The 26,221-nt window shown below is 45.5% G+C and overlaps 1 long non-coding RNA gene across 1 annotated transcript in view; it reads right to left on the bottom strand.

The window, feature by feature from the left end:
* LOC148481508 (uncharacterized) overlaps positions 1-25,696 on the bottom strand; it is a 61,465-nt gene extending 35,769 nt beyond the window's left edge. Inside the window, exons 1-2 of the long non-coding RNA XR_015871907.1 lie at positions 25,579-25,696; positions 21,758-21,821 (exon numbers count right to left, since the gene is read on the bottom strand). This is a non-coding gene — a long non-coding RNA (uncharacterized LOC148481508). The remainder of the gene's footprint in view (positions 1-21,757; positions 21,822-25,578) is intronic.
* Between the last annotated feature and the right edge of the window lie 525 nt (positions 25,697-26,221).

The raw sequence follows: 26,221 nt of genomic DNA, 5'->3' as shown, positions 1-26,221 counted from the left end.
CCTGGAGATGACGTGCGCAAGTGGGCTTCTTATGAATCACTGGTTGGCATCTGCATACATAAAGTGATCCCAAGCCAAGACATAGTGGGCGTACTAATGCCTTGATGAGCGATTGCTTCACTTGCAGGGCGTGTGCTGGATTTGCATACGCAGGGAGCGAGCGAAGGCATCTAGCGAGTGGGTCTGAATGAGCTCCTTAGTTTTTCCGTTGCCTTATTAAATCTTATTAAATAAGCCGATATGTCTCATAAACTCATGCCTGATTATAAATGTCATGATTAAAATGTCTCAAAAGCTCAGTTCTCTTTCATATTTCCTGGAGTATATGATAATAGCTAGAGGCCAAACCATTGTCACTCCTCCTCTCAGATGCCAGTAAGGAGCAGTTTATGTAATGGTGCGCAATATTAGTGCTTATCGCACCAACCACTAGGTGTACACCTCTCTATTTCTGAATGAAAAATCAGGGCAGTGGGACCTATAAGGGGGTTTGTATCAATAACCTGCTTAGCAGCCTGATTCAGAAATGGATGCAAACCCCGTTGCTGTTGCGCTTCCGTACTCAACTGACGAAAATATGGTAATGACTCAGCCGCCATTCTTGTGCACTGAGACGCCCACCTCTGCTGTCTGACATCTGCTGCCCACGTACAAAATCGGGTACAACGGAAACATTGGTCCATACTTGCCGACATACTTCCAGGAGGGAGCTGATTGTCGGCTAACAGCGAGTTATTACACATTGATTGTCTGGCCAGTTATTACACATTGGGGCGGGGCTGCGTGATCGTGGCTCCGTCCCCTCTTCACAATGCCGTTATTTTCGGCATTGTGAAGGGGGGGCGGGCCCCCCCCCTCCCGCTGCGAAGATTTCTAGTTTTTTATGGGGGAGGTCGGGAGGGTTGGTGGATGCCGGGAGGCTTGCCAGCCTTTCCGGGGGGCTGGGAGCGGCACCCAATATTCGGAAGGCATCCGGCCAAATCGGGAGGGTACACAAGCCTGCATTGGTCGCACATCGGTTGCACGTCATTTCTCCGAGTAAGCCTAGGCTGTCTCGGACAGAGCATCTCACCTAAGACACCAGTGCCTCGCCAGCTGCATACGAATTCACAGAGGCTCACCTGGGCATGCCCAGAAAACAGTCCTGGCGTGCTAACCACCCAACCGTTGCCTCCTCTAAATGCTGACTACCTGTCACTCACTTTGCGAATAAATCCTCTCTGTGACCGCTGTTGCTAATTCATGTGCATAGTGCGGCTTTGACGTATGCACAGTGGCAGATAAACGTTTGTCTGACATCCTTGCATAGCGCTGTTAGTATTCAGAATTTTCCAGTCTGGTAGGAGTTCTGGATTAAAAAATATATTATGATATAAATCCTAGTTTATGACATAAAGTGTGGTTGGAAGATACCAGTCAGTCCGCAACCAAAGACTAAACTAAAAAATTAATTTCAGTATGTGATGTAGTTAAAAATTAATTCTTCCACTGCTTCTAAACGAGCATCCTGATTAATTTAATGGTTGTGTGAGGATGGGAGCAGGGGCGTTTATATAATGGGTGCAGGGTGTGCGGGGCACACGGGCCCCTGGGTCCAGGGGGGGCCCACACCACACACCCTGCACCCATATTTTTAATACTTACCACTCCGCCGCCCGAAGTCCCACATTTCCCTGTCAAAATCGTCTGGAAAATGGCTGCCGAGCCGCAGTAGGATAAACACCGGGAAAATGGCCGAGACACCATTTTCCCGGTGATCTGCGCATGCACTGTAGACTCTGGGCACACTCTACCGGTTCGGCGATGCGCTCAGTGTGCAGTCGGCCGTCAGAAAGAGAGGAGGGTACCCCGGACAGAGACTGCACACGGGCCGCTTCCTCTCTTGAAACGCCCATGGATGGGAGTTAACCATTTATTACACTGGGGAACAATGAATCTGTTGCCAGGGATTTAAGAGTCAATTTCGATTAATTTTGTGCTCCTGATCATGAATATGCCATGCTTATTTTTCAATTGGCTCTAGTTTTTGAGATATGCATATGAATTTATTATTTATGAAAAAATTTATTTAAACAATGTTAAAAATAGTTAAAAAGATTTATTTTTTATTTTGATTCAATTTAATTTGTAAAATGTTATAAAAAAAACACAGGATAATTACATACATAAGTGTTAGGAAGCTATGAGAACTGTTTTTTGTAGTATTTTCTTTTGTATTCTTGTTGCGGGCAGTCCCTCTGCAGACTCCAACATAATCGACCATCATGTGATGATCCCACCTTCCTTGATTTCTTTCTTCCTGAATATCCTGGTGGAACCGTTCACCCTGTTCATCGCTTAAATCTAGATTGGACGGGAAGTGATCTAAATGGCTGTACAAAAAATTTACTTTAATACTCATGTTGGCACCTACTTTCACAAAACATTTTAGCATGTTGTGGACTAATTCATGATAGTTGTCTGCCTTGTGATTGCCTAAAAACTCAGCCATGCTTCAGATTCAGTTTCAGTCATAGATGTGGTAAAATTTTGGATCGTTCACCAGTTTCCGTATCTGTGGGCCGTCAAAAATTCCTGCCTTTAATTTTTGAATACTAAGAGATGGAAATGTTCGACAAATATACGTGAAACAATCGCCTGACTTGTCCAATGCCTTTACAAATTGTTTCATTAAACCCAGTTTGATATTTAGAGGTGGCAGTATGATTTTTTTCCTGTCAATTAAGGGCTTATGAATGATGTTGGCTTCTCTTACAGCTATATCTTCTCTCGGAGGCCATACGGTTTGCTGCCTTGCTTTTGTTTTGCATGACTATCCCATTGTATGTGACAAGGATACTTAGTATATCCACTTTGCTGCCCAAGAAGAAAGTTTACCATTTTTAAATTGACACAAACAGACCACTGATGCTGAGAATAAGCAATTTTTTCTAAGACTAACTTGATATTTTCATACTGTACTTTAAGTTCTGTTGAATGACCGATAGGAATCGACGCAAAATGAATCCCATTATGCAGTAATACGAATTTTAAGCTCCTTTTAGAACTATCCAAAAAGAGCCGCCAGTCTTCTGCTCGATAATCTGGTAAACCCAACATCTGGAGAAGTTCCGGAATATTGTTGCAATTCACAAGATTATTATCTTGGCTATAGAACGGCAGTATGGCTTGCTCTCAATTTCGATGTGCTGTTATAGTAACATTCGGCTCAAGACAGTGCTCTTCTTGAAGTCTTGATGCTAAAAGCTCAGCTGCTTTTTTCGATAAATTCAAGTAACGAATTAAATCGTTTAGTTCCTTTTGAGAACATTTGTTTGGAGTAGAGGAACTTTCTTCAAACTCACTTTCATCTGTGTTGTCACTTGCACTGGATGAAATTAACATTTCCACATCATCACATTCAACTTCGCACAAAGAACTGAATGATGGTACAGGTAAATCTTCGCTATGTGGTATTGGTTGATTTGCAGAATTCATACTTGGGTATTCCCATTTGCGTTTCTTAAATTGATTCATAACCTTCACATTTACAGCACAAAAATAGCAGTCACTCAAGTGATCTTTTGGCTCACACCACATCATAGGTATGCCGAAACTAATTCCTTTTCGATCACCTTTAGTCCAATTGCGGAGGGATTCTATGCCAGTTTTACAAACTTTGTGAGGCACCCAAATCTCGTCTTGCTGGCTTATGTGACGTCCAAAATAAGCCTGATACACATGACACATTCAGATCTCCTCACTAACGCTGGGAGGAGGTGTGGCTGCACTGCTTTGCCTGCTGGGACATCCTCAGACCACAGCCACACCTCCTCCAAGCATACAGAGAGGAGCAATGGAGTGGACCGAGCACACCTCCTGTTCCTTTGTTCCGCCCTCTCTCTGTCCCACCACAACCAATTTCCCGCCGTTTGGGTTTTTTTTGTTCAGTACGTCCTTGGCATTTGTTGGGAGTTAGCACTGAATGTGTGAAACAAAACGTTTTCACCGTAAAATTGAGTTCTTCCCGGAGACGGTGTACTAACAACCCTGATGTTTTTTGTTATATTTGTGGCAAATATAGTGTTATGTGTCTCAACCATGACTACCAGCTACGTTACCACAAATAAAACAAATTCTTGGTATTGTTGAAAGAGGGTAGTTGTTAAAAAAGCAAAGCTAAGTCGATTCTGTTAAGTAAAGCGGGCCTAGACTAGTAAGGTAATTAAAATGGAGAAAACAATTGAATTTTATAATTTTTCATTAATTTGAAAACTGGAGCCAATTCAGCTATAGCGAAGATCTAATGCGAAAATAGGACCTGCGAGTACTCTCACACCGATCTTAAATCCTTGGCAAGAAAAAATATATATTTTTTTGTTCCCAAGTGTTATAATACCTATTCATCTAAGGGGAGGTGATGGGCTCATTAATTTAATGCTGGGCTGATTTCGAGAGTATTAACTAAATGTAGGGCTGAGTTTGGGGAGAGAGAGGGTTATTATATTTGAATACTAATTATTTAATGCCAAGGCTGTTTTGGGTTATAGGTTTATTTATTAAATGTGAATGCTATTGATTGAAAGTTGAGGTTGGGCCTAATTATTAAATGCAGGTGCTGATGATTTAACGTTGGGGCCTATTTGAGGGAGGAAGGTATGGAGTGCTCCCTCATTGCCAGACCTTCCATATTCCCTGTACCTATCCTTTCTCTAAACAGGGGTCCAACATTCCAGAATCCATAGAAGCAGAAGTTGACACTACCAGCGGCAAGCAGATAAAGCTGTGAGAACAGGTTTAATTTGAGGGTAATTACATCCAAATCAGGTGAACGGTGTAGGAATTACAACGGTTTCTATATGTGCCTCACACTTTTTAAGGGGCCAAAAGTAATGGGACAAACTAAACAATCCTAAATCTAACTTTCACTTTTTAATACTTTGTTGCAAATCCTTTGCAGGCAATTACAGCCTGAAGTCTGGAACGCATAGACATCACCAGACGCTGGGTTTCATCCCTGGTGATGCTCTGCCAGGCCTCTACTGCAAATGTCTTCAGTTCCTGCTTGTTCTTGGGGCATATTCCCTTCAGTTTTGTCTTCATCATGTGAAATGCATGCTCAATCGGATTCAGGTCAGGGGATTGACTTGGCCATTGCATTTTTAGCCTTAAAAAACTCTTTGGATGCTTTTGCAGTATGCTTCGGGTCATTGTCCATCTGCACTGTGAAGCGCCGTCCAATGAGTTCTGAAGCATTTGACTGAATATGAGCATATAATATTGCCTGAAACACTTCAGAATTCATTCTGCTGCTTTTGTCAGCAGTCACATCATCAATAAATACAAGGGAACCAGTTCCATTGGCAGCCATACATGCTCACGCCATGACACTACCACCACCATGCTTCACTGATGAGGTGGTATGTTTTGGATCATGAGCAGTTCCTTTCCTTCCCATACTCTTCTCTTCCCATCACTCTGGTACAAGTTGATCTTTGTCTAATCTGTCCATAGGATGTTGTTCCAGAACTGTAATGGCTTTTTTAGATGTTGTTTGGCAAACTCTAATCTGGTCTTCCTGTTTTTGAGGCTCACCAATGGTTTACATCTTGTGGTGAACCCTCTATATTGTGAAGTCTTCTCTTGATTGTTGACTTTGACACATATACACCTACCTCCTGGAGAGTGTTCTTGATTTGGCCAACTGTTGTGAAGGGGTTTTTCTTCACCAGGGAAATAATTCTTCTGTCATCCACCACAGTTGTTTTCCGTGGTCTTCTGGGTCTTTTGGTGTTGCTGAGCTCTCCGGTGCGTTCTTTCTTTTTAAGAATGTTCCAAACAGTTGATTTGGCTACACCTAATGTTTTTGCTATCTCACTGATGGGTTGTTTTGATTTTTCAGTCTAATGATGGCTTGCTTCACTGATAGTGACAGCTCTTTGGATCTCATATTGAGAGTCGACAGCAACTGATTCCAAATGCAAATGTCACACCTAGAATCAACTCCAGACCTTTTACCTGCTTGATTGATAATGAAATAACAAGGGAATAGCCCACACCTGTCCATGAACTAGCTTTTGAGTTGATAGTCCCATTACTTTTGGCCCCTTAAAAAGTGGGAGGCACATATAGAAACCATTTTAATTCCTACACCGTTCACCTGATTTGGATGTAATTACCCTCAATTTAAATCTGAAAGTCTGCAGTTAAAGCACATCTTGTTTGTTTCATTTCAAAGCCATTGTGGTGGTGAATAGAGGCCAAAATATCAAAATTCTGTCAATGTCACAATATTTATGCACCTGACTGTACTGTCTTCATTCAATGAGGCCTGCAGGATGTTCTTAACTTCTTCAGTAATCTGGCCAATAGAGGCATTTGCACTGCTTATTCTTGCATTTAATACTATGTACATTGATGAACCATTCGGTTGCATTATGGTGGTATCAGTATGTTATACTGTTGCCCGCATGGTTCAAATCCTGACAGTGGAAGCCCGGCAGGGGCGAAGACCCCAAACCTAAAAAGGTAAGTACAACTAACCCTATTCTACCACCTAACCATCCCTTAGGGGTGCCTAACCCTAACCTCCCCCCCAAGTGCCTAATCCTAACCCCCCTAAGTGCCTAAACCTTCCTACCCCTTCCCCGCAGCCTAAACCTAAGTTCCCCAGGGGGGTGCCTAACCTTAACCTTCCCCCAGGGGTGCCTAACCCTAACCCCCCCTTCCCCTAGCCTAACCCTCCCAGGGGGCTGCCTAACCCTAAGTCCCCCCCGGAGGTCCCTACCTACCCCCCCCCCTCCACAGCTGTCCGCACCCGGCGCCCGTCTTACCTTCAATTGGTATGCCGGGTATCGGGCTCCCAGCGTAGGTCTAATGACAGGCATCGGGATTTCAACGCCTGTTATTAGTTCCTTGCCGGGATTTGACAGCCGGGTAGCTGGTGGTCGGCATTGCGTCCGTCGGCTTCCTGACTGCATCCCTGTATGGTGTCTTGATTGGGCTATATGGTGGCATAAAAGAACTATACGGGTATTGCAGTGCAATGTGATGTAGAACTATATATGGCTGCTTGTTATGGGCATGAAGCTGGTATATTATCCATGTGTGGGGCATTAGACTTGTATGTGATAGGCATGGAGCTGGTTTACATGCGCTGGACATTAAGCTGTATGTACAAGGCACAGGTGATATAATATTCTGGACAGTAGGATCAGATGTATTAAGTAGCATATTCAATGTACCAAGGCCCTGATTCAGAGCCGGACGCTCTGACAGAGCGTTCGCTCTGAATCAGGGCCGTCCTTCTTGATTTTTAGAGCAGCTTCCTGGCCGCTCGTATAGCTGTAGGTGACCACCCACATCTATAGCGAGCGGCCTGGAAGATGGTCGCGATGGTCAAGACCATCACGACCATCGGGCTTGCGACGAGACCCTTGTGGTAGAGTCTCGTTGCCGCAAGCCCGCTCAGGGCTCAAACAGAGCCGAAAGCACTCCCACTGACATCACTTGTGATGTCAGTGGGGCCGGCCCCAGACGGTAGGTGTTCCCATGGGAGCGCCTCCGTCTGGGCAGCCACGCCCCTGGCACGCCCACCGCTCACTCAACATCGACAGCAGGCCCCCTTTGGTACTAGACCCGGAGCGACGGTTTGCCCGTCGCTATCCGGGTCGTGCGCATGCGCACTGGGCCACCATAGACCCGCTTGCAAGTGGTCAGCGCTCGCGAGTGGGTCTGAATCAGGCCCCAAGTGCCTTGCTATTGCTATACATAATATACAACACATTTTTTTTTTTTTAACAGCATGCATGATAAGTATTCAGTTTAATGGCACAGAAGATATATAGTTTTTCTCCTACCACTTATGTCAAGTGTATGATTTTATGCAGCTCTAAGCATAACTTATGGTGCAGCCATTTAATAAGTTTAACCCTTTTCCTGATTGTAATGTAGTTCCCTTTTTTACTGAATGACTGTGTCATTGGCAGGACCGGTGTACAGTGCGTGGACCTGCGTGTGTTAAATGTCACAAGAGCAGGGACTCTACATGTACGGAACAACTCCCACTCAATAGCTGAATATAGCTGCCGTACAATGAGCTCAGGCCTTACCCTTGTTACAACACGTTCTACTGTTTGACTAAGTGAGCGTGACCCTTCCCCTGTTGTGCAGAAATGAATAGGGGCACAAGCTCAGGTTCTTACAGGCCTAAGAGAAGTGCAACAGGAAAGAAAAAGAAAAGGATGTAATATAATAAGAAGAGAGCGGAGAGCGTGCCCAGGTCTGAGACAGACATGCTGTGACATCGGGAGGGACTATCCCCCCTCCTCACAAAGGTCCCCATTGCTTCAAATGGAATATAACAAAAAAACGTTGTTCGAACTTTTCCGTTGCTGCTATTCTTCAGAAACGTCAGATATCTTCAGCCACATACAGTGCAATAGGCATTATGAATAATATTTTATTTTATTCCAAGTGGAACTAAACAGAAATGTCAAACTGTTATTAACGTTACATGTCTGTATTCTTTACTGACTAGGAGCTGCCTTGATCGCTCTCATTTGTAGCACAGTGGAAAGCATTGCTGTCAGCACTGGGGCCATGGATTTCAATGCACCAGGGTGCTATCTGCGTGGATCTTGCATTATTATTATTATTGTTTATGTATATGGTGCCACAAGTGTTCTGCAGCACCTTAAATAGTATATAAACAAATAAGTGAACAAGAAACCAGTGACTTACGGTACAATACAATGCAGGGCAAGGTTTATAAGCATTGCTGCATTAGCGATCATACAGGCAGGACCGGCTCTAGTGGTGTTCGACCAGTGCGGTCGAACAGGCGCGACACCCATAGAGGGTGCACCACTCTATGGGTGGTCAAATCGGAGTTTGGGGACCCCCACCGCCGCAGCTGTGAGTAGGTGCCGGACCCTGGAGTCTGAATGGATGCTGCGTGCATGCGCGCGGCATTCATTCAGTGATGGAAGAGGGCTGGGGGAAGCACAGCTAGTGAGGCTCCCCCCTCCCAAATAACGTCACGTAGGAGGCATGGCCACGCCCCCATTTCTGGGGCGCTCTAGAGAGAGCCGGCACAGGGTGCTCTGATCCAGGGGCGTATCTAGGGGTCTGAGAGCCCCTGGCAAGCTAAGGGACAGCGCCCCCCCCCTCTCTCTTGCATTTTCCCCTACCACACAGTGGGGGGGGGGGGTGTTCAATAATTTTATATATATATATATATATATATAGACATACACACAACATGCTTACAAACACACACAGCATACATACACACATGATATACTTCCAAGCATACATACACACATAACATACACACATGACATGCTTACAAACACACACAGCATACATGCACACATAACATACACACATAAAATACAGACATGACATACTTACAAACACATACACAGCATACATACGCACATTACATACTTACAAGCATACACACATAACATATACACAACATACTTACAAACACACACAGCATACATGCACACACGCATAACATACACACAACATACTTACAAACACACACACAGCATACATGCACACACACATAACATACACACAACATACTTACAAACACACACACAGCATACACACACATAACATACACACTACATACTTACAAACACACACACACAGCATACATACACACTACATACTTACAAACACACACAGCATACATACACACACATAACATACACACTACATACTTACAACACACACACAGCATACATGCACACACACATAACATACACACAACATACTTACAAACACACACGAGACTGACCTGTTAACACAAACACACACCCCCCCCCCCACCCAACCAACACTAACAAGAGACTGTCACTGACCTGTTAATAACACATACACACCACCACCCCCTACCCTGCCAACACTAACTAGGAGACTGACCTGATAACCTCTCAGTGCTGTGCCGCACCGAACAGCTCCTCGATCCCTTGCACTGGGAGATGAGTCACTGCACCATGCGGGAGCCGAGGGAGGCAGAGCAGAGCTCACAGCAGGGTTGTGGACAGATCCCCTTCCGTAGATGTACCTACTGAAGGGGATCTATATACACAACCCTCACAGCAGCAAGTGAGGACAGCCGGGTGCGCCGCTGATATACACTGCAGTGGGCACCCGGCAAACAAAACTTGCAGCAGCGGCCGGGTCAGCATTCTGTGCTCAGTGTGGCTGTGGCCACCCACAGCCTACCTACCTATCCTTTCCAGCGGGTGCCCAACACACCATAACCTATCTGTCCACAGCACTGCAGAGCGCATCTGTTGCTATGGTGGCACTGCCAGGTGGTGCCCCCTGGCGGCCGGCGCCCCTGGCAAGTGCCATCCTGGCCAAAGTATAGATACGCCCCTGCTCTGATCCCTGGAGCCGGCCCTGCATACAGGGCATGAGTAACAAAGTGTTAGGTGTCCATGTGGGGAGTAAGGGGTAGCACATGAGGGAAGAGGGCCCTGCTCGTGACAGTTTACATTCTAAAGGGGAGGGTCAGACAAACAGGTGAACTTGTATGTTCTCTTGTGTATCTGTTTTGATGTCCTCCAACACTCACAAAACAGAAGTCTAGTTGTAAAACTCCAAAATGCCCTATCTCTGGTGAAAATGTATATTCCTGACATTTCCTTATTGTTCATGCCTCCTAACCATTGGTTGCTTCAGAGGTTGGGCTGCAGCACAGTCCAAATTCAAATAAGGGAGCCACACCAACTGCCACCCCAAATGCTGCCAAACATCACCAGCCGGGACTCACTGGTGTGGTTCCCCTATTTGAATTTTGGACTGCACTGCAGACCCACCTCAGGAGCCACCTCTGCTCCTAACTGTCCCAATTGTGGTGGGACATTCCTGATTAGTAGACCTTTAGTGGCAGAGATTTACTCAAATATGGGCATTCCTGGGATGGATCACAATTCACTGGGAGACTGGTCTACTTTCCCTGGAGTACGAGACAGTGCAGAGAAATTCTGGAGGCTCCTGGATGGGATGTAGTCTGCATCCCGGCGTGCGGGATGCCGACGGTCAACGTATCGGCGCCTGAATCTAGACAGCATCGGGATCTCGGCTTCAGAATCCCGACCGCCGGCATCCCGAAGGTAAGTATCGGGGGTTAGGGAAGGGTTAGGTTTAGGGTGCGGGGAGGGGGAGGTTAGGTTTAGGCACTAGGGGGGGAGGTTAGGGTTAGGCAACAAAAAGCGAGGGTTAGGGTAGGATAAGGATTAGGTACTAGGGGGAAGGTTAGGCACTAAGGGGGGAGGGTTAGGTTTAGGGTGCGGGGAGGGGGAGGTTAGGTTTAGGCACTGGGGGGGAGGTTAGGGTTAGGCACCAAGAAATTAGGGTTAGAGTAGGGGGAGGGTTAGCATACCAACAAATGTCAGTTTGTTAACCCTGTCGGGATCCTGGCATCAGGATTCTAACTGCCGGCAACCCATAACCAACCCTCCTGGACATTGCGGGAGAGCAGGCAAGTATGCATCAGGGCTGCCTTTATTATGTGTCATTTTTGTATTTGAATATTTCTTTTGGTACATTGAGCAACATGTACTTGTAAAAAGTAAATAGTAAGACACACTCTCCAAAGGCTGGTGCAAAATGTAAGTGCTTTTGGAGAGGGGGGGCTGTGCGCCCATCCGATGAACACCCAACAAAATGACCTTTATCTTAAATAGCGTCAGTGCACAAAATAAAGTGCACACCGATGCGTCTACTTGACACTTCTCTAAAGGCGCGTATCCACTATACGATTAAAATGAGCGTTTGAACGATTAGGACATCGTTATAGTTCAATCGCTCATTAATTGTTCATAAATCAGGCAGTAACATGTCAAAAACCACCAGCGATGCGCGTTCCCGCTGGTCGTTTTCTACGTCTGTCATCGCCTGAACATGCTGGTCAACCTGCCAATATCGACAGGTTGTGCATGTTCGGGGATGAGGGATGGTGACATATCGTTCAGTGAGGGCACATTATACACTGCACAGGGTGATGAACGATTATACGATTACAATGTTGTAATCGTACAGTCGTTCCACTCTCATGTAATGGATATACACCTTAAGAATGCCCTCTTTCCTCCCAACTCCTCCTGTCTGCTAGCGCAATCTTCTGCTCCTACACTGAAGCCAGGGGTGTTTCTAGAGAGGAGGGGGCCCGTGTGGCCAGCAGCGCACTGAGCTGTGCGCGGCCAGCGCCGGAGTTATAGACTCTGGGCACTAGAGTGCGCCCAGAGTCTATAGAGTATGCGCAGGTCACTGGGAAAATGGCCACGGCGGCCATTTTCCAGTTTTTACAGCACCAGACCACCGCGCTGACGTGGGACTCCGGAGACGTAAGTAATACTATGGGTGCAGGGTGTGCGTAGCGGGGCCCCTCTGGACCCAGGGGTCCGTGTGCCCCGTCGCACACCCTGCACCCATTATATATACACCCCTGACTGAAGCCAGCATCTTGCTCCACCATGGAACATTTTTATCTCAGGAGAAATAATACAAAAAAGCTAAAATAATGTTTTTCAAGAAATAATGTGACAATCCAGATTAATTAATTCCGCAAACAGGATTCGGGTTGACATATTGTAGCTATAAGATAAAAATGTGCACATAGGGACCCTGACATTCCCAGTATTCCACAAACTCATGGCTCACAGAAGGCTTTGTCACTCTGCAATTAACAAGTGCCCATGTACACACAGCTCTAGGCTGCAGTGGTGCCACGCGTTATGGCAGAGACATGCAGCTGGAATGATTCCTGACAGCTCAGCCAATTATGCACAACTTGCAGCTCTATTCTGAGGTGCAGTGATGTGGAACGGCTGTCTTAATTGGGTTAATAGCTGAAATCTGACTAGAGTTTCTGCAAAAAAAGGAGGGGGAGCAACAGGCACAATACACACAATTATACAATGCAAACGTCAACCAGTCTGTGATAAGCAGTAATGTGCTCGAAGCCTCAAACACCCCCCCTCCTCACTCCCCCAATACATTACTCATTTCCATATGGGAGGTCTGCGCCACCTAGCTACCTTCACTCTATTTTACACTGGCCATGATAGACGCTTGGTACAAGCAAGGTCAGGACCTGTGAGGCTGCACAATTTCATTCATGAATAGGAGACAGTACATCCAACAAATTCCAGATGCCAATTGGAGCTCATTTAAGTTAGCAAACTCCCATTGGCCAATGGCGTTGATTGAACACAAGCAGGCATAATTGGAATTGGTTGCACTGCAAATTATCCATGAGGTCCTGTAGCTGATTTCAGGGGTGCTGGGGCTGCGAGTGATTGCCACAAAGTGCTGCTCTAATGGTTGGTATGGCGGCACTTAGCAACCACCATCATCGGCAATTTTCCCTCACATCCAATAGAGGTGCACAGGAAGATTGTTCATATTGGGGTACTGTCGTACATTTCTGCACACATGGTGGAGCTGCCCGAAGCTTTTGCCCTTTTGGAAAGAGATTAGTGCTCTTGGTGGCACCATATTAGGCTTATCTATACCCCTAACCAGTGCCGGCTCTAGGGGTGTTTGACCTGAGCAGTCGCACAGGGGTGCCACCCATAGAGGGCGCACCCCTCTCCAACATCCCGAGGTGGCCCGTGGGTGGTTAAATCGGGAGGTTGGGGACTCCCACTGCAGCAGCTGTGCTGCGGTGCCGGACCCTGGAGACTCTGAATGGATGCTGCGCGCATGCGCGCGGCATACATTCAGTGACGTGAGAGGGCTGGGGGAAGCTCAGCTAGTGAGGCTCCCCCCAGCCTGACGTTATTTGGAGGCGGACACGCCTCCTAATAACGGCACGTAGGGGGCGTGACCTATGGTAATTAGGCCACACCCCCATTATCGGACGAATGAGGGGGCCAGCACAGGGTGCCCAATACTATTCCATACAGGGCGGTACATGACCTATGAATGGTAGTGAATACCCATTACTCCTTGGCGATTAACGGCGGGTGCAGCGTTACCAGCGGTGACGACTGATGTCGGATTGTTAAACGGGATACTGCCAGTGAGAGCTCTCAAACATCGGAGCAGTTGTTACTATTATATCCAACTGATGTTTGCTTTTTTATAAGGAGAAGCCACTAAAGAGGTATTATTCCTCACCTGATGAAAGACCTTTCATATTTCCTCCATAAATGATTAGGAGATCATCAATTGACATTAGTTAGGATATATGAACAATCTTTGCAGCACTGATTTACCGCTATCTAGAGTGAGATTGTGGAAGAATATGACCGGCTGCTTGCTTTAGTGGTCTCTAGATACAATTTATACGTCTATTATTAGTCAAGTGGGGTTATATCAGGTATTGTTTCATTTTAATTACGTGTATATGTAATATTGGAATTGTGATGTGTATTGTTTTATGAAAGCCTAGCTGAGGACTACGTATTTTTAGATCATATTATTAAATATAAATGTTTTTTTGTTTGTATCTTTGTCTCAGTTAACCACAGATGTGAATGGTAAGATATTCTCCTTAAAGCGCTGCGGAATATGTGTGCGCTATATAAATAACTGGTAATAAATAAATAATAAATAAATAAATAATTCTATCAATAAAATATTCTTCTTCTAAATATTGGGGTACTGTATTTCGCCACAATGTGCGCAGATGAACATCTCGGCCAGGCCCCGAGTAAGTGTTCCGAACACCTTAAGCTAACATACAAAAAGCGCGCTTTTTACGTACTCAGTCAGAAGAACGGCATGAAATATAGAAACCTACAGTATGTACAATACAGGGAGCTTCCCAGAGACCAATATTCAATTCAGAGAGCTTTCCAGAGACTGCCATACAATACAATACAAAGTGCATCCTAGTGACCATCATGCACTTCAGAGAACACCCTTGTGACCAGTATACAATACTGAGAACAACCTAGTGACCAGAAGACAATACCTAGTGATTACCATAAATTACACTGCAGGGGGTAAAGGAACACTAAGATAGAGAGACACTACAGGATTGGCAATATATTGACAGGGCCGCTTTCTTCTTATAATTTTTCACTCTCTCCCTGTTACTTCATCTGCCCGCTAATGGCTGCTCTCCTGTCAGCCCAGGGCCAGAGGCGTAGAAAGGTATTTATAGCAAACCCATGCTTTGATCCCTCCCCTCCCTCTCACTACTGAATTATGTCAGCCATCAGGGGAGGCATGTGGGTGCACAGCATCACTGGGAATTTTATACATACACCCCACTGTACACATCACAAAGGATATGGGTATATAATACATGTCCCCCTAATAGGAATGGGATTGAAATGCCGCCGGTTCAAATCCCAACAGCGGCTGCCCAACGGGAAAGTATGCTAACCTCCCCTGCCCCCCCAACCCTCCCATAGTGGTGCCTAACCCTAACCTCCCCCCCTAGTGCCTTACCCTAAAATCCCCCCGGGGGTGCCTAACCCTAACCCCTGCTTACCACTCCCCAGACCTAACCTTCCCATTGGGGGTGCCTAACCCTAACCTCTCCCTGGGGGAGCCTAACCCTAACCCTCCCCCCTAGGGGTGCCTAACCCTAACCACCCCCCCAAAACCTAACGCTTACCCCGCTAACTACCCTAAACCTAACCCTCCCCCCCCGCGGCTAACAGGACAGGCGCCCCGGACATACCTCGTTCGGGCTCGCATTGTCCTGGATTCCAACATCGGGATTATGATAGGCGTCAGTATTTTGACGATTATCATAAATCCCTATCCGGCATTCTGCTGTCGCATTCTGGCGGCCACACATAACTACATCCCCCCCTGTATATATCATACAGCCCACAGGTATATTATGCAAGCCACCCCACAATACATTACACAGCCAAAATCACAGTCTAGCAATGCATTTAACTTAACTTTAAATTCATTTTAAAGTAGAGTGACTGTCTTTATTACTACATACCTCCTAACTTTTACATGAGCAGGCGCAGGACCACAATCCATTAGGGACATGACCGCTTGCTTTGTTTCTGTTTTATCCTGCCGCTGGCATGATGGAAAATAGGGATACCCATCAGTGGGCACATCCCAACTGTTCTTCTCCTCAACTCGGGACTGTGCTGCCTGAATCGGGACAGTTGTTAGGTACGGTACACGTTTCTAGCACAGAGAGGTTTGCCCCCTAATGATACGCTTTATTCACACTTTATCTCATTAATATTCTTGCTCTCAAAATAAAACCTAATTTATGCCCTTCTCCAAAATACTACGCACCACCGATATACAGACTTTGGGCCTGATTCAGACCGACTCACAAGCGGCTGTCCGCTCACAAGTGGGTCGATGGTGTGCACTGCGCATGCGCACAACGGCGGGAGCTCCGTCGTGCGCATGCGCCAGACGCGACGAGCGAAGGACTTTCCTTCGCTCGTTGTGTCTGATCAAAGGGGGCGTGCTGTCGATGTTGATTGGCAGCACGCCCCCTTTGGTGGGCGTGCCTCCCAGACGGGGGCGTTCCCAAGGGAACGCCTACCGTCAGAAGCCGGCCCACTGACATCACTAGTGATGTCAGTGGGAGTGATTTTGGCTCTGATAGAGCCAAAATCACTCCGGGCCTTGCGGTTGAGAAACTCAACCGCAGGCTCCGGCTCGCAGTGGCGATGGTCGCGATGGTCAAGACCATCGCGGCCATCAACCTGCACGCTCGTATATGCTGTGGGTGGTGACCCACAGCTATACGAGCGTCCAGGAGGATGCTCCATAATTATGGAGGACGGCCCTCATTCAGAGCGTGTGCTCTGCTCAGAGCGTCCGGCTCTGAATGAGGGCCTTTGTATTTCACAGGTGACGCCCTCTAACTCCACTCAACTTCTTTTTCGGCCTCTGCAAAGTTCTGCAAACACCGACATGTTGTTGTGGATTAAGGTGTGTAATGTTGTGGGTACTATACTAGGTACTCTGCAGTTTTAATGCTGGTTCTGTGGACATTACATACTTCATACATAAGCTCCTCTCTTTATGCGGTAAGTTTACATTTTAAAGATATTAACTTCTCCATAGAAAAAAAAATAAAATAAAATAATTGAATGTACTCGTAAATACACATTTAAAATAAAGAAAATGAAAACAAACGTGACTTTTTCCCTTTGCATACTTCCTTTTCCAGGCTAGTCTAGAATGACGTTAAGCATTTATATAGACATTTTAATGGCTGACAGAGATTGATGGAGACTTTAAATGAAAGACTGATAATCAGAATCGCAAAGCCCTCTTCTGGCTGCAGAATGTATCATACAGCATCTAACTCTATACAAGCTCAGCATACTGTAATTTGCCAGCCGCTCACTTGTATGTCTTTATGCTGCTCTGGAATATTAGTTATTTACTAACATTTCTTAACCATTATACAACCAATCAATTTTAGTTTGTTGTTTTTGCTTTGACAAAAGTTGTCTGGGATTAGTTCCAAAGTATCTAGGAGAAAATTACAATAGTTTAGGAGCTACACCCTTGTGACAACTCAAATAATGTTTATAATGCAGTTTTATTACATTTGAAAATAAATATTTAGAGGTGCAGGTAATTAGGAATGAATAGCTCCCTCACTGCTGTAGTATTTCTTACTTCTGTCCTTTTTTCCCCCAAATTCTCTTTTTTTCCCATGATATTTAAGAGGCATTCTAACTACAGTCACGATTTGCGGCTACGCACATCACTGCTAATGACTGTAACCCTAACATTGCAGATTGTACCTCACACCTCTGTGGGGTGCATGGAAAAATTTGCGACATAGGGGGTCATGAATGCCGGCACCTCACAGCCATTGCTGCTAATTGAATGCCCCAATAAACTCCTGCAAAACAATGACATCATCACCATGAATGTGACAATATCAGTATTCGCCAGGGCTCGGAAAACAGAAGTGATTCATCCTGTTTTTAATCTTAAGATCTGCTGTACCCAGAAGTGGGACTTGTACTTACCAATAATGACTTACTTTATTAGAAGTAAGGGGCAATTTACTAAAACTTATAAACAGGAAACGCTGAGGTGTTGCGTGATAACAACCAAGCAGATTCTATATAACATTTTGTAGCTTGTACTAGATAAATGATAGCTACAATTTGATTGGATACTATAGACATCACGTCACAAAAAGTGTTAAAAAATGTATTCTTTAGTTTAAACACATCCCCTTCACAGGTGCTTTGAAGTTAAAGAGGAGGTTGTTCAGTTAGTAGTGTCAGACTAGGGGTATCCAGTGACAAGGACCCATGTTTAATGGGTGTCTCCAGCCACCGTGGGGACGGAGGGGGTAAAGGAGCCACTAGGGAAGGGAGAGGATTGGAGAGATCCTCCCACACAAGGTAGAAATACACACCTTTGTGCTGCCTTGAGGAGAGAGTTCAGGTGTGGGCTGATAAGAAGGCAGATCAGTCAGGCTGCCATTGGAGACAGTCTAAGTGGGACCGTGGCAGCCACAGAGCCCAGTGAAGCTAAGCCAAGCCATTGGAGGCCAGGAGGCCTGAGTCTGGACCTGCAGGGGGCAGGGGGGATCACAAACCTCTCACACTGTGTGACATTAAAGCAGCTCAGCTGCAGGCTAGGGAAGCCAGAGCCTATACCTGGAGGAGACAGGGAAGACAACCAAAACTGACTGTGTTTTATATAGCTGTGGAAGCCAAGCCAAGCTGGAGCCAATGATAGACCTGCAGAGAAGCAGGCAGAGACTTTATTGGCAGACTAGCTGCACCATGATAGTCAGGGGTCAAGAAGTGAGTTAGACGCCCTAAGTAGGGACTAGGCTGTTTAATATTTTCTGTTCATTTTTGTTTCCTGATTTCCATGCTGAAAAGTAAAGCACTGTTCCATTTATTTACACAGAAGCTGTGTGTGTGGACCCTCATTAAAGCACCTAAACACTGCAACAAACCACCCTCTACTGAGCTAATTACCCCAAATTATCACTATATATATATATATATATATATATATATATATATATATACAATACAGTGCAACGTTTTAGGCAGGTGTGGAAAAAATGTTGCATAGTAAGAATACTTTCAAAATTAGAGGTGTTAATAGTTTATTTTTAGCAATTAACAAAATGCAAAGTGAATGAACAGAAGAGAAATCTAAATCAAATCAATATTTGGTGTGAGCACCCTTTGCCTTCAAAACAGCATCAATTCTTTTAGGTACACATGCACACAGTTTTTGAAGGAATTTGGCAGGAAGGTTGGTCTTCTGTGGATGTACTGTAGGCTTACTCAAATCCTTCCGTCTCCTCAAGTAATCCCAGACAGACTCAATGGTGTTGAGATCAGGGCACTGTGGGGGCCATATCCTCCAACAGAAGAGCAGTGAGTCAGAGGATCAACTGTCACACTGCACCTGCACTGACAGTTACTAATTTCCTCCAAGCACATTTTCATATGCCATGGTCTGTGCACAGGGACGAACTTGCCATTGGTCACTTCTGGCAAATGCCAGTAGGGACGAACTGGCCATCGGTCACTTCTGGCAAATGCCAGAAGGGCCGCTGGCCACATGGGCTGGTTTGGCTGAGCACAGGCTTAACCAGGAGAACCTCCCAGGTGTCGCCATGCTCAGCAAGTTTACTACTGAAATGCGCGGGCGCGTCATTGAGTAATGACATCATGATGAAGTCGCGTCATGATGCGGCCGGTAGCCAAGCCCCATGGCGATGAGGGCATTGGGAATCTGGGCGGGCAGGCAGACGCTATTCAGATAGCTCCTGTGAGCCGGCAATGTGCAGGGCTGCCCGGCAGCCCTGCCTCGGTTAGTGCTATGTGCGGCCACGTCGTTAGTCAGTGACGTAATTACTCGGCCGCATGATGACTTCATGGCATGGCCACTAATGAGATGCACAGCGGGGGAGGGACCGGGAGTCACTGGAGTGTCACGTACGGCCGTGGTGATGACGCGGCCAGCCCAGGGATGAAAAGTGCGGCGGGGCAGGCGAGACGCTGACTGGATGGACTGCACACCATCTCATGATCTGCTGATAGATGCCATCTGCAGATGCCAGGGTATTACGGGGAGTGGTATAACTGTGTTATAAGGGGCATTATTGTGCATGTCAAATGTATAAGAGGCATTACTACTGTGTGGCATAACATGAATGAGCTCTGGGTGGCATAACGTGAATGGGCTCTACTGTGTGGTGTAATGTGAATAAGGGACACTACTGTGTGATGTAACGTAAAAAAGGGACACTACTGTGTGGTGTAATGTGAAAAGAACACTACTGTATGACATAACATGAAAAAGGGACACTACTGTGCAGTGTGGTGTGACGAAGGGATACTACTGTGTGGTTCAATGAGACTAAGGGACACTACTGTGGGACATAACATGACTAAAGGACACTACTGTGCGGTGTAATGTGATGAAGGGGCACTACTGTGCGGTGTAATTTCTTTAGATTGTAAGCTCTCACTGGCCCTCTTCCTTATACTTTCTTCTACTCCTTACTCCTCATAAGGGCATCTAACACTTGATTGCTGACTTCCTGCTGCTTATTTTGAGCATTATAATAGCTAATGCAGCATATTCTTGTCCTGTATTGTATTGTACTGTAAGTCACTGGTTTCGTGTTCACTTATTTGTTTATGTACTTTGTAAGGTGCTGCGACACACTTGTGGTGGCATATAAATAGAGGATACTAATAATGTGACTAAGAGGCACTACTTTGTGGCATAATTTGAATTGTGGGTACTATTATGTGGTTACGCCCCTTCCCAGCGAGACTACACCTGGATTTTTTTGCTCTCCCTGCTTCACCTGTGGATGGTGGCACAAACGCTCTTTTGTCAAAATGTGTTGTTACAGCTCTGCTTTGGTGTGCACAGATGTGTCCTCTGCGTTCAGCACCCCTGCCCTAAAAAATTCCTACAGTGAACACTATCTAATCCTCTACAACTGCTAAACTAGGGCTTGGTCAATTGGGAAAATGCCTTCCCTTTTCTTTGTGTGTGACCTACACCAGTGAAGTGCCAGCTTTACCAACAGAACCAACACAATACCAAATGTTTGACTATGGCACATGTTTGAATAGGGGATTCAAACATGCGCCATAGTCAAACAGGATGTGCTCTGTTGTATGTATTTTATTAATGATGTGTACTTGTATGTTGTTCTAATATTTATTATATTTGAAAGAGCATAGACTTCAGTGGCTGGGGCCAGGAATAGTAAGGGGAGATGTCTATGCCAGGAGCCAGATGCTGACGCGAGGTGGGCCTGTGTGCTTTTTAAATGCCAGGGCCTATTTTTAGTCCCAGTCCGGCCCTGTCTGTGCATTATCCAACTGAATTTCTAAACTGCCAGAAAACACCAGGGAGTCCTCTGCAAAAATTATTTTTGAAGGTCGGTGCACCAATCATGCTGCTTAGAAACCTGGATGCTCCAAAACTTTGCAATGGTACAAGACTTTGTATAAAAACTCTCAAAGCCCATGTCATTGACATCACTATCATAACAGTATCAACGAGTGATATTCTTGTTATGACTCGTTACTAATCTTAAATGGTGACCAACCAATCAGCTCCTAACTGTCAATTTTCAAACACATGACAGTTAGGATTGGTTAATTGATTGGTTGAAGCACCATTTAACATTAGTAATGAGTGATAACAAGAATATCACTCGTTGATAAATCAGGCCTGGCTGTGTTCATTCCTCGCATCCCACTCATATCAACAGACATGCCATTTGAATTCAAGAAATTGCAATTTTCAATCCAACTCTCTTTTGCAAACTTCTTGCTTTTACCATGGGCAGTTGAAAGTGGAATGTTCAAGTGTGGGGGCTTCCAACAGTGTTTTCAATCTGGCTCCTAATGGAAAAATGAACAACAGTGTTTATACCTCATTATTAAGGTAACAGTGCCTAAATACTCTATATAAATGTATACATAGGGCCTTTTCAGGGCTAAAACCATGTTAGCAAATAGTGGGGTCCTGTTCAGGATCAATGGAATGGGGTTATAGACGAGGACAATATAAAAAATTAAGGCTGCAGATATACTTCAGGGTCCATTCAACCCGGGCAACACTGGGTATCCCAGCTAGTTGTAAATATAGTGCTAATGGATACACCATAGTCTTGGGAATACAGGACCTCATTCAGAGCCGGTCTCACAGAGCGTGCGGTCGGTCTGAATGAGGGGAGGACCTCTTGAATTTTTAAGACGTCCTCCTTTGCGGTGGTAAGGCTGTGGGTTAACACCCACAGCCTTACGACCACCTAAGGTGATGGTCGCGATGGTCAAGACCATCGCGACCATCGGGGCTTACGACGAGACCCTAGGGTAGGGTCTCACTTGTCGTAAGCCCCGGAGAGCTTCTGGCTCTGTCTGAGCCGTGGCTCTCCACTGACATCACTAGTGATGTCAGTGGGGCCTCCCCCAAATGGTAGGCGTTCCCATGGGAACGCCTCCATTTGGGCTGCCACCCCCCCGGCCCACCTTCCAAACGGGGCGAGCTGTCAATCAACATCGACAGCTCGCCCCCTTTGGATCGAGACCCGCTACGACTGGCGCTGTCGGTCTTAGCGGGTCTCACGCACGACACCGCCGTCATGCGCATGCTCTGTGGGGGGCCATCGACCCAGTCCGAGCGCATCGGCGCTAACGACCGGGTCTGAATGACCCCCACAGTGTAATGTCGCATACGCCTACTAATAAAGCACACGATGGTGATTCTGTGACCCCCCTACTAACCAGCCAATGAGAACTGCATTAAGTCTAGCAAAGGCCAAGTACATGCCATTCTAAGAAAGGGTCTAAGTTATAGCACTGTGAAGATCTAATTGTAGGTTACATTTTTATTTTCCAACTACATTTATAGTTTGCAGTAAGATGTATTTTGAAGGTTAATTTTGCACAAGAATTCATTAGAACTGATAAATAATGATTTCCCAAAGCAGGTGATCTAAAATAGTTTGGGGGCTGCATGAAGCCTGCATACAAGGCGTTAGTGGGTGTACAATCATCAAATCCCCAATATGACCTGCCTAGATTGTAGTGCTGTGGGTCTATTATTTATCATTGCTCTGAGGTCTTCCTTATTTTTATACATCTTCTCCATAACCCACTGTTTCATCTTACAGCAGCCGCCCAGGGGGTCTTAGCAGAGTGCCTGGCAGGCTCAAGAGCAGCTCAACACTCAATACATTCAGACTATGGCAGACGGCTTAATCAATCCACAATCTTTGATCCTGGCAAAGCTTTGTATACATTCCACATTGCCAATTGAATAATAAGTTAGGGAGCAACTGTTCAAGTCAGTTATTGTCCGTGAGTTAAGCTAAAATTTGCTGTGTCCACCCTACATGCATATGCCTTGTGTAAGCAAGCTTCCACTAAAGAAAAACCATGCATCCAGGCTATGCTCAGATGAGACATTCATCTTTAGTCCACCACTACATGTAACTGTAGCCTTACCTTACACTGGGTGAGATTGGGGCTTGCTATGCAGTATAAACTTCTACCCAAATGCAGGAATTAGGCCCAACACACCCCTAACTGTAGCTGCTGCTTAGCCACACACTATACCAACATCACCCGGGGACGTGTATTTAACCATTTCTTCCCCGCTAGTTCAGAGCTACAATTCTTTTCTATTCTAAACACTGTGAGGATAAAATATTGCATACTACCAATTAACAATGATGATGATGATGATGATGATACAAATTCAGTTTTGTACATGTTTGTCCTATTACCCACAAAACATATCTTAATAGGCACATATAATACATACTTGACTACTCTCCTGGGAATCACCCAAATAGTAGACAACCATCCTGCATCCTGTCCACTACTCCAGTGAAGCGGGCATGGAAGAGGCGGGATTTGGGCCGTAGCAGGGCACTTCAGCACCCTTTGCCAGACCCCACAGCCCCCTGCCCCATAACATGTGATATCATGAGGTAACAATGAGGGGAGCATGCACCTGGCCACCGGGGCATGTTCATGACATGCCGAGCACCTCCTGAGACTTCAGGGTGCTGTTTCAGGCACCCTACAAGCCAGAGAAGGGTGCCACTGGGGCCGCAACGGGGCTGCCCCCTCAGCCTTGCACCCTGGCAGGCAGCACCGGTCGCACACCTCTCCGTGTGTGCCCTGGGAATTGCATCATCGCAGCCCCACTCCACACAGTATTATGCAACAAGATTTTGGGGGTTGTCCTGTAATTTATGGTGCCTCACCCCTCCCACATGGACCTCCTCAAAGCACTGAGAAAAAAGTAATTACGTACTGTATGGTATATGAGTAAGATGTTTAGGGCCATATCCAATTAGCCGCGGTAAATTACCGCGGCTAATTAGCTCGCCCGGGGCTTGCTCAGCATAGACAAATGCAGGGGGGGTTTCCGTCTGCCTGGAAACCCCCCCGCACCCAGCCCACACCATGACCACAATAGAAATAGTAATATAATAGATTGTTACTAGTGCTGCATGTTCTTCTCAGTATCACAAATGAAATAATTAGCACCTCCTGTGGATCTTTTAACATGTATCAGCCAGCAATAAATAACCTACGCACCAACTAGAAGATCTGGAATACATGCACTGTTAGAGATGCACTGCTATGGAGCCCAATATGTACATATATGTACAAGGCAGTGCTTCTCCAGGCTCCTGGACTTGCTCCCATGATCTGGAATGATGCCCACATCTAAAATAAATACATTCAGCTCAGGCAGGATGGCCTACTGACACATCTCATGGCTTACTGTGATCAATGGTCTTGTAATGCTGAAAATTATTACACACAATACACTGTGTATGACGCTTATTAAAGCCCTCTTCATTGATTGGCCACACTCACTCTAAAATTAAGCATTTGGAAACCCCCCTTTGGAATTCCTGCGTTTGCCACTGCTCAGGGCTATCCAATTAGCCCCGAAGTCGGCTTGACAACTGCAATTATCAGGGGGGGTTTCGGGACCTGATGTGTCCCAAAAAATAATCCATGATAAGTGCCGCATTTTCGCCCCAAAAAAGGTGAGAACACATAGGGCCGCGCGGCTTCTATGTGTTAACGGGCGAACTATCCTATTAATTCATCCGAATTAATAGGATAGGTGAGAAAAAAAATATCAGCAAAAATCAGGGATTATCGGCGATAAATCCCTGTTTTTCGCCGACCGCAGGGATCAATTAGCGCCCGAACAGTGTTCGGGGCTAATTGGATTTTGAGGTTTTTTATGTATGTACTTTACTTTTTACTTTTTCTTATTTATATGGTAGGGCAGTTGTGGGGACGAGATAAGGTGTTGTTAGGGGGATGCTATTTACCCATTCCCCCAAGGCAGCAGAAAAGTCCCTTATATGTACAGTATTTTACCCTCCAGGTACAGTTATGTGGTCCGATAATCCAATTGTAAAAATAAAAACATTTCTTTCTATTTCTTTATATTCACATAATGTAACATAATTCAATGGATTTTAACTTTTTTTTTTTTTAAATGATTATAGGAAATCATGTTACATTATCAATCTTTATTATATGTTACATTATCAATCTTTGCGGAATAGAATACAGTGAGGCTACAGAAAAACAGAAGCAACTCAGACAGAAAACTAACCTCGATTGATTTGCATCCATCTGCCTGATTCTATATTGAAGACTCCAAACTTAACACCACAGTGATCAGCGTGTTCCCGGGTACTTATGAAATATCAATACGACAGCAAAGTTTACAATTCTCCCTGCTGAACACTATGTGGTGTACTATGCAATTCAGATGCCCTGAATCAATTCTGCTGTTGAGCAACGCACACTACGTTGATTACAACATAGTAATGTTCTGTCCTTCTGAAATGAAGAGTTTTAAGTTGTTTATTCAGAAAACACACCTTGTAATGCTGACTGTCTGTATAAGTGAGTCAGTGATACCTCATTGCAAATACGTATTTCATCATCTGGGTCTGACTCAGTAAATTCTCAGCGCTACTTATCCTGTTACATAAATACACGTATAGTATACACCCATTTTCTGCAATTGCTGATGGGATTTTTCTCTCTGTTTTTTTTTTTCCAAGTTGTGCAGCAACAACCTATTGTGATGATCACTTCCATCTGACAGTCTAAACGGACTGGCACAGGGCACCAAAAAGTCTAGTTACGGCTCTGCTCTCATATTTGATGTCACGCTGTGCTTACCGACTCCCTGGCTGCTCCACTGCAGTGGCGTAACTAGGTTATTTGGAGCCCCGGGCAAATTTTAA

The sequence above is a fragment of the Taudactylus pleione genome, unplaced genomic scaffold, assembly GCF_031769625.1.
Source record: "Taudactylus pleione unplaced genomic scaffold, aTauple2 ptg000579l, whole genome shotgun sequence".
NCBI lineage: Eukaryota > Metazoa > Chordata > Amphibia > Anura > Myobatrachidae > Taudactylus > Taudactylus pleione.
This window is presented reverse-complemented; position numbering and strand designations above follow the sequence as displayed.